The sequence below is a fragment of the Scylla paramamosain genome, chromosome 28 (assembly GCF_035594125.1).
Source record: "Scylla paramamosain isolate STU-SP2022 chromosome 28, ASM3559412v1, whole genome shotgun sequence".
In the NCBI taxonomy this organism is placed as follows: Eukaryota; Metazoa; Arthropoda; class Malacostraca; order Decapoda; family Portunidae; genus Scylla; species Scylla paramamosain.
The window spans coordinates 14,372,251-14,382,250 of NC_087178.1; the positions used below are offsets into that span (position 1 = coordinate 14,372,251).

At 43.9% G+C, this 10,000-nt stretch overlaps 1 protein-coding gene across 1 annotated transcript in view; it reads left to right on the top strand.

Annotated features, from left to right (window-relative positions):
* The window catches only part of LOC135115082 (uncharacterized), a 70,703-nt gene that overhangs the window by 33,288 nt on the left and 27,415 nt on the right, over positions 1-10,000 (top strand). The gene's annotated exons all lie outside the window — the stretch shown is intronic.

Below are 10,000 nucleotides of genomic sequence, written 5' to 3' on the forward strand. Positions count from 1 at the left end.
TTCCATCATTCACTCGCAAGAAGGAGAAGTATACACACATCGCATTCTCTTACAATCGAACATAAAAAGAAAAGATCGGTTACTTAGATTTTTTTGTTTATTTCATTAATGGTGTTAACTATTTATGACGTGTTGACCGCTGGTGAACACATCACAACCTTCCTTTTTGTGCGTGATGAAGTGTTCCATTCTGCTTGCGTAATGAAGATGTACAAAGACTCATTAGTCTTCATTCATCATTACCCGCACGGCTGATGAACGAAACTTCAGGAAGCACCCTAAAAGAACATATGTTTATCTGCCGATATGATCACGATTACTCATTTTTATGTATTTCTCTTGACTTATTCACTTATTTCTACTTATAGCTATTGTTTATTCATTTATTGATATTTACACGACATTTTCACGTTGTATTGTCACTGGGTAACTCAAAAAACTTAGTTTACCTGTCCATGATTGAATTAATCAACCTGTTTACCTGTGAAAGTAATGGAGGTGAGTATATGCCTTACTTATATATGCAGTTCCCTTACTCATTAGATTACCACTTTTTTTTTCACGTGTACACTCAGGTATAACTCGCTTTACCTGTTCAGCCAGAAGTAATTAAGGACGGTAGCCACCCATTCACTTGAGAAAGTAATGAGCTACATTATCTATCTCATATAAATCTCACTGAATTAATTAGAAGCATTTCTTTTTACCTGAACACCCAACCTTTACTGATTTACCTTTCACGTTTTTACCTCTATGTACTTGTACACGCACGTGGGAGGAATTATGAGCTTATATGCTGTCGTGTCTCAGCGGTTAATTGTCGTTAAATATCGCTAAGTTTGTGATCTTGCCTCGGTGATTTCCGGTGAATTTCGGTGTCTCGTTAAGCATGTGATCTTGTCTCGTTGATTCTTGTGAAATCTCGTTACATTTTGAATCATGTGATCTCATCTCTGGTTCTCATTAACTTATGGTCCTCTAATTCACGTCCTGTACTCATTAAGTTGTTCACGATTCCTCTTTCTTTTTCTCCCCGTAAAGATTATCAATGAAACTTTTCCCCTTTCCACTCACACTCCCCAATGAACAATTACTCTTTCAAGTCACTAAATAAGTACAACAATCTCTACATGCCAAGGTTCTTAAGGTACTGGGATGTCTTAATGCTATGGGTCTTAACTCACCATACCGTTTCACCTGTCGGAGGGTAAAGAGAAAATAATTACATGGAGGTAGAAGAGTTTATCGAGCCCTTCGTTCGGCTTTCACCGGGTAATTTGATCATTATTTTTTTTTTTCTTTTTTTGGTGCGTCCCCTTAACTTCCGCCGCCGGTGGGTCAACTCCACGGGCAAGGAGGCTCAGGTAGGAGGAAATGGGAAGATCATGGCGGGGAAGATAAAGTAAGATGAAGTTGAAGGGGGAGATGGGAATGGGGAAGGTTAGGAAAGGGAGGTTAAACGGGAATATAGGAAAGGGAAAGAAGTTTGATTTGGGGGCAAGATAAAGAAAGGGAGGGGCATAAGAAAAGGGAAGAGAGAGACTGAAGAAGAGGAGATAAAGAAGGGAATAGGACCAAAGAATGGGAGATAGCGGAAGGTAAGGATGTTAAATGGGGTTAGAGAAGAAAAAAGAGATTGACAAAATTAATGTTGAGAGAGAGAGAGAGAGAGAGAGAGAGAGAGAGAGAGAGAGAGAGAGAGAGAGAGAGAGAGAGAGAGAGAGAGAGAGAAATTGGAGGGGGACAAAAGAATTCTCCTTCAGGTAATCTTGATTTGTGACTCACCTGTGTCCCCCTCTCCTCCTTCCTTTCTTCCTCCCCTTCTCCCTCCCCTATTCATTCCCCCTTGTTTTCCCCTCCGCCAGTCCGTCTCCTTCCCTTTCTCTCCTTTCCTTCTTTCCTATTCCTTTTATCCAGCATTCCTCCTTTTCCCAACATCTTCATTATTCCTTCTCCTCCTCCTCCTCCTCCTCCTCCTCCTCCTCCTCCTCCTCCTCCTCCTCCTCCTCCTCCTCCTCCTCCTCCTCCTCCTCCTCCTCCTCCTCCTCCTCCTCCTTATTAACTGTTTGCTCTTCCATTGTGTTCTTTTTTTTAGTGCTCATAATTTATGCATATTATTCTTTATCATAACCTCATTTTCTTTTCCTCCTCCTCCTCCTCCTCCTCCTCCTCCTCCTCCTCCTCCTCCTCGGCGTAGGTATTTTTAAAGACACGCTTCACCTTAATTAAACAACACCTGCGTGACACCTTTACCTACTGAGGTGTCGCCAGGTGCAGCGGTGTCGTCATGCTGTGTTGCCACGTTATCATGCATGTCAGCCTCCCTCTCCGTGTCATGCATGTCAGCCCACCATGTCAGTGATTGTTATTATTATTATTATTATTATTATTATTATTATTATTATTATTATTATTATTATTATTATTATTATTATTATTATTATTATTATTATTATTATTATTATTCATTATCGGGTGCAGTTTTTATATATGCTCGGTGTTTAAGGAGAGAGAGAGAGAGAGAGAGAGAGAGAGAGAGAGAGAGAGAGAGAGAGAGAGAGAGAGAGAGAGAGAGAAGACAGGTGGAGGCTCTCACCTGAATTGCCTAAAGAAACAGGTGAAACCGCAGCTGCCCCGAGACGAAACTTGGGAAAAACTTGGACATGTACAATGAGAGAGAGAGAGAGAGAGAGAGAGAGAGAGAGAGAGAGAGAGAGAGAGAGAGAGAGAGAGAGAGAGAGAGAGAGAGAGAGAGAATTATGCAGATAAAACACACAAACTCACACACTCTCTCTCTCTCTCTCTCTCTCTCTCTCTCTCTCTCTCTCTCTCTCTCTCTCTCTCTCTCTCTCTCTCTCTCTCTCTCTTATTCACATACACACAAGTAGACATAAAGAAAGAGGGATATTATATTGTCTGCAACTAGAAATTCACAATAAAGAAACATCCACACACACACACACACACACACACACACACACACACACACACACACACACACACACACACACACACACACACACACACACACACACACACACACACACACACACACACACACACACACACACACACACACACACAATGGAGGCTCATCTAGTATTGTGCACACACGCCTGTTCTCCTCCCAGGGTTTCACTGCCTGATGATACTAACAACTCCCTCTGTGCCGTGTGGCAGGGAAGGGGAGGGAGGAGGCTGACTGACGCTGCAGAGAGAGAGAGAGAGAGAGAGAGAGAGAGAGAGAGAGAGAGAGAGAGAGAGAGAGAGAGAGAGAGAGAGAGAGAGAGAGAGAGCACTTAGTCATCTCATTTCCTCCTTTTAAATAACGTTCAAATTAGCTTGCAATTATAGCATGTTTTTTTTATCTTCGTTTTAAGAGAGAGAGAGAGAGAGAGAGAGAGAGAGAGAGAGAGAGAGAGAGAGAGAGAGAGAGAGAGAGAGAGAGAGAGAGAGAGAGATGGGGGGTGGGGGCGGTTGCAAAAAAACATGCAGTTATCTCAACACATGTTCACTTTAACTTTTTCACGTGTTTTCACTCACTTTCACTCACACCAGTCAAACTAATCAATCCATCTATCCCTTTGTAAACGAGGTGGCCATGAAACAACAAAAACAAAAACATCACGTATGCTCTCACTGTAGGAATAAGAATACAGGGTTTTCCAGTCTCCTTGGTCTCCCTTTTAATCGGCTTTCAAGACACGCAGGGGGTACTGGGGTGGTGTTCTTAAAGACCAGCCTTGGAAGCAGGTGGCTACGGAATATATAAGGTTTTGGGGGTAGAGGAAGAGGAGGGGGAGGAAGAATCGAATGTTTTGTGAAGAAATAGAAGAGTATGAGGAGGAGGACGAGGACGAGGAAATGAAATATATAGAGCTTTTGGAGTGTAGGAGGAGGACGGGGAATATATAGGGGTATTGGAGTAGCCTGAGGCGGAGGAGGAGGAGGAACAGTGTTTTGTAAAAAAAAAAATAGAGGAGAAGGAGGTGAAATATATATGATTTTGGGGTAGAGAAGAAGGAAGAACAGAATTTTAAGAGAGAAACAGAGAAGGAAGAAGTGAAATACATAGGATTTAGGGGTAGAGGAGGAGGAGGAAGACGCAGAATCTTTATGGGAGAAAAGGAGAACGGGTTAAATAAATGAAGCAAAGAGAAAGTACATTAGTTAAATAGAACACAAATATCTAAGAATGTAATGGGGATGCAAAAAGGCCAGGTGACCCACACAGGGCAGCACCTGACCATAAAGACTTACTTGACATTATTTTCCAACCTCATCTTGAAATTGTTGAATTCGAATGTCATCATTTACTGTACAGTGATTGGACAATACGTTATATTTAGTGTTTTTTGGAATGAGAATTTATCAGAAAAAGTAAAGAAAAAGAAAAGAAAATGTCAGTATTCTTCCAGTCATGCCGGGGAATGTCCAGGGCGCCCCACTACCGCACTACATAATGAATTAGTAAAGAAATACCATAATTTATACGTTTTTTCTTTTCTTTTATGGAAGAGAAAAATTAACATAAGGGAAGCTGCCATAAGTCACGAGGCCTACACGTGGCACTCCCTGTATAAAACATGACCCATCCGCATCCAACTGTCATCCCTATTCGTAAATTTAATCTTATAAAGCTCCCTACTGACTCAGCCCTAACAACCTGACTGCTGCGTCTATTCCAGTCACCTGCCACTCATTTTCCTTGATGTTACCAATCTTGAATTTATTACTGTTCTCTTGATTGCAACGCTGATGATTTTGCTTATACCACTTAACAGAGAGAGAGAGAGAGAGAGAGAGAGAGAGAGAGAGAGAGAGAGAGAGAGCCGGATTCTTTCGTACGTGTAGGTTCCCACGAGGTTCTGCTCCTCGAAGTTCACCTGGCGAGCCCTTGAGCTTGTAATTAACGTGAGGGCGCCATTGAGGGCCTCCAGGTAAGGGTAGTGAGGGCCGGGCCAGGTCAGGTGTTGCCATGCTCACCTGTACACCCACTTTCACTTATCCCCCTCCTCATAGCCTTACTCCCCTTACCCCCTCTACCCCTTCCCTTCACTACCACCACCACTCCTTTCATTCCCCTCTCTGCCATAGTGCCTCTTTCCCCTCCTCCTCCTCCTCCTCCTCCTCCTCCTCCTCCTCCTCCTCCTCCTCCTCCTCCTCCTCCTCCTCCTCCTCCTCCTCCTCCTCCTCCTCCTCCAGCCTGTACCACCATCACTTCTTCTCTTCAATCTGCTTCTTTCCTCCACCCTTCCTCCTCCTGTCCTCTCCTATCTTCTCTCCTCTCCTCTCTTCTTCTCTCCTCTCCTCTCTTCTCCTTTCCTTTCCTTTCCTTTCTTTTCCTCTCCTCTCCTCTCCTCTCCTCTCCTCTCCTCTCCTCTCCTCTCCTCTCCTCTCTCTTCCCTCTCCCTCTCTCTCCCCATATGTTACGTGGCTCAATGGTAACCTTACTCAACTATGAATACAGTGATCTTAGTTCGATGACACGCCTTTAGTGGTCACCAGATGGTCCGTGGCGCCTTACGTGGCTAATTAATTTGCACCTGGGAACACCTGGGGAATACCTGAGGAAGGGGAGCCGTTTGTATGTACTTCTTAGTTATAGATACGGATGTGAGCATAATGGCAAAGCGTATTTTTAACCCTTTTCCTTGTTTTCTTGACCTTTAAAGTCTATATTCGTATACTTTGACCTGAACATCGTAATGGAAGCTTCTCTATCCATATTTTATTTTATTTTCCTCCTCCTCCTCCTCCTCCTCCTCCTCCTCCTCCTCCTCCTCCTCCTCCTCCTCCTCCTCCTCCTCCTCCTCCTCCTCTCCCTTTCCCCCTTCCCTCTCCACTTTCTCCCCTTCCAGTGCTCCCCTTCGCACGCCTCCACCCCCTTTATATCTCCCCTTTCCCCTTTTTCTCTCCACTCCCTTCCATCTGCAGCTTTCTTTCTCCCTTTCTTGTTCCTCTCACCTCCTCCCCCCTTCCCCCACCTCCTTTCTCAGGCGAGTTCGTTTGTTCTTATCTTCTTTCATTTCATTTATTCACGTGCTGGTTTGTCTGTCTCTCTCTCTCTCTCTCTCTCTCTCTCTCTCTCTCTCTCTCTCTCTCTCTCTCTCTCTCTCTCTCTCTCTCTCTCTCTCTCTCTCTCTCTCTCTCTCTCTCTCTCTCAAGTTTCAAGTCATTATTTTTTCTTCTCATGAACCAAAATTGCTGATGCATTCTCTTGTTAACAATTTATTTGATGCTTTCTTATTAACCTATCGATCAGTTTTCTGTTTTGTCGACCTGTTCTGGTGTTGACTTAGTGATGACAAGAGCCTCGTTTTCCTTTGTTCTTCTTCTTCTTCTTTTTCTTCTGCTTCTTCTTCTTCTTCCCCTTCTTTTCACTTCTTTTTCTCACTTCTTTTTCTGCCTCTCACTTCTTTTTCTTCTTCTTCTTCTTACTTCTTCTTACTTCTGTTTCTTCTTCTTCTTCTTCTTCTTCTTCTTCTTCTTCTTCTTCTTCTTCTTCTTCTTCTTCTTCTTCTTCTTCGTCTTCTCCTCCTTCTCCTCCTCCTCCTCCTCCTCCTCCTCCTCCTCCTCCTCCTCCTCCTCCTCCTCCTCCTCCTCCTCCTGTTCTTATTCATTTTTCATCTCTCGTCTTCACTAGTACACGCTTCCTCCTTTCTCCTCCCCATCCTTTCACCTCCCTCCTTTCCTCCACCCCCCAGTCTTCCATCCGCTGTTTCCCCCATTTCTCCCCTTCTCTTCCCTTCTCTTCCACCCTCCCTCCGTGTAGGAATGAATACCTCCCACGTACCCTCCACCCCTCTCTCCTCCCCTCCTTTCTCCTCCCTCTCTCAAGCCTCTCACTTTCATGTTCAACTTTCTCTTGCGCGAAAATGCCCACCACCACCACCACCACCACCACCACCACCACCACCACCACCAGTAGTGCCTCGATAACCTCCTCTACCTCCCTCCCCCCAACTGAGCTGACCGGCTCCTCTCTCTATCTCTATCTCTTTCTTTCTCTCGCCGCCACTTTCCCCACTACGAGACATGCTCCTCCTCCTCCTCCTCCTCCTCCTCCTCCTCCTCCTCCTCCTCCTCCTCCTCCTCCATGCGCCAACACTACCTTTATTTACCTTTTAGAAGAGTTTAATCCATTATGTTTGAGCTAAAAAGGGATTTGAACCTATTTTAACATTATTATAGAGGATTTGGTGGTTATGAATGCCTGGATCTGTTTGGTGAAGGACTGAATGTTGTATACTCAGTGATGGTGATCAGTGATGGTGACGATAAGAGATAGGCATCAAGAAACGTTAGAAGGTGAAGGTGGTGATGCTGATGGTGATGATTTAAAGTATATAAACGCTTTGAGTGATGACGTTGGTATAGTCGTGATGGTGGTGGTGGTGGTGGTGGTTGTGATGGTGGTGAAAGCGATAACGACATAATCGCTTCAAAATATGCATAATTACCAGCACCATTACCACCATTAACACCATTAACACCATTACCGGGACCTCCACACAGCGGATAAGTTTGAGCTATTTGTAGTCTTAACTTCACTAAGCCTAACAGACTTAACATGTCTTTTTTAGGCCTAGAGAAATGGGAAGGACTTGTAGGAGGCGTGCTCCGGCCTTAGCTGTGGGTTAAGGTAGGTTAGGTTGGGTGGATAATGTGTGTGTGTGAATAAGTGCGAAAATGGTTAGGTTAATTTAGGTTAGGTTAGGTTAGGTTAGGTCAGGTTAGGGGGATAATGTATATGTTAATGTGAATAAGGTTAGGTTAGGTTAGTTTATTTTAGGTTAGGTTAGGTTTGGTTAGGTTAGGTTAGGTTAGGTTAGGTTACTTTAGTTTAGGTTTAGTTATGTTAGGTTTGGTTAGGTTAGGTTACGTTAGATTAGATTTTTTTACATATATGTGAAGGAGGTCTACCAAGAAAAGAAAACAGGAAAAATATCCTCATTCACGTTTTTCTCCGCAAAAAAAAAAAAAAAAAAAAGTTTAATAGGAAAAGAAAGTGGATGTGGAGTGTGGTTGTGGGCAATGGGACGTGTTTTCAGGTGCACGAGTGTGGGTAGAGGAGGAGGCGTGTAGATAATAGCGGATGGACTGGGTATGTACTGGATGCGGAACGTGTGAGTGCGTGGAATGAGAGGTGTCTTCAGCGTAAGAGTCTGGATGGGACAGAAGACTAGAGTGTGCATGTGTGTTGTCGGGTGAGGTATAGTTGGATGAGCTGGGTGGAATAACGGGTAGGGATATATTTTTTTTTTTTTAGGTTTCCAAGTGCAAGGTGTGGATGGAAAGTCAGAGTGGATGTGGGTATAGGTGGATGAGAGTACACGTATAATTGAAAACTGTAAAATGTGGATAACAAGCGTAAAATGACGATGCGGATGTATATTTCTAGATGTAAGAGTGTGAGTGGAGAGATGAAGTAGATATAAATATGGACATCAAGTCATATAAGGTAGAAATTAAAATGGTTAACATCATTCTGTCTTTACCCTCCCAGTTCTCATCAATTCATTCTTCATTCATGTTCCTTTGTGTTCCCTTATTACTTTCTGATCTAGAGAGGCGATAAAGATTAAGTTACACACACTAATTCCTTACCTTTCTGTTCCTAATTGCTGCGTGTAGGGTTGTAAACTTCAGGTGTGTTGCGTGGGTAAGAGAAAAGGTGTTTGGTGTGTGAGGGTTTTGTGTGGGTAAGGGAGAGATGAAGGGGTAAGGAGGCGAGGAGGGCAAGGGGGAAGGAGAAAAGGGGATATTGTTGATTAAGGGAATTTTGCATAGATTGTGATGTTGATAGAAAGTCTCACACACACACACACACACACACACACACACACACACACACACACACACACACACACACACACACACACACACACACACACACACACACACACACACACTGTTTACTTAATACATTCGGTTTTTTTTTCCATCTCCTCCTCCTCCTCTCCTCCTCCTCCTCCTCCTCCTCCTCCTCCTCCTCCTCCTCCTCCTCCTCCTCCTCCTCCTCCTCCTCCTCCTCTTCCTGCTACTTCACGCCTTCCTTTCTACTTCCTGACTTTTATTTTTATTATTATTTTTATTTTTTTGCTTTTTCATCTCAGACAACTTTCTCTCCCTCTCTCCTCCTATCACTTCATGTCACCTTCACCTCTTCTCTCCTCCTCTTCCTCTTGACTGTCACCCTCCTCTTATCTCTCACAGTATACTTTCATTGTTTTATAGTTATTATTCTTCCTCTCCCTCTCTCTTTATCGTCTTCATGTTTCGCCGTTTTCTTCCTTATTGCACAATAAAACAAGTAAGAGGGAATGAATGAATGAAAACCTTTCCTCGTCTTTCCTTTGGGCATCACGAAATAGAAAATCCAGCTCTGATTGGCTGCCTAGGAGTCTATAAATGAGCTGTGATTGGCTGATTTAAACAGGGAGGCAGGGATGGCGAGATAGGACTGGTCCCCGGCCCCTTCACAGCTGATCGATGTAAACAAAAAGGTAAAAGTACACGTGGTGGGTGAAGCTCAGTTCCTACCCACCGGCTGGAGGGGGAGGTCACGTCTTGGGCTTCCGGGCGTGTGCGGGGAATGAGGAAACGGTGAAAGCAGAGGAGGAGGAGGAAGAAGCAGAGGGGTTTGGGAGAGAAATGGAGGAGGAGGAGGGGAGTATTTAGGGCTTTGGTTGTAGAGGAGGAGGAGAGAAAGGGGGTGGGGAACATACAAGATTTTAGGGTAAAAGAGAAGGAAGAGTCAGAATTTTGGCGATTGTAGTAGATTGCAAGATGAACGAGCCATTTTAAACTAATCTCCGCCTCCAGGAAAGGGAAGTAAATAAGATAATGTGGATTTCACTCAATTATGATGTGAAAGCAAAGTTTACTGGTCATTTAAAGGAAAAGATTCAGTGTTACTAACCGTGCTTCTTACCGTTGCCATCAGCTCCACACCTTGCCTGCACCTGCTCTATGCAAGCACCACTACCTTGCTAGG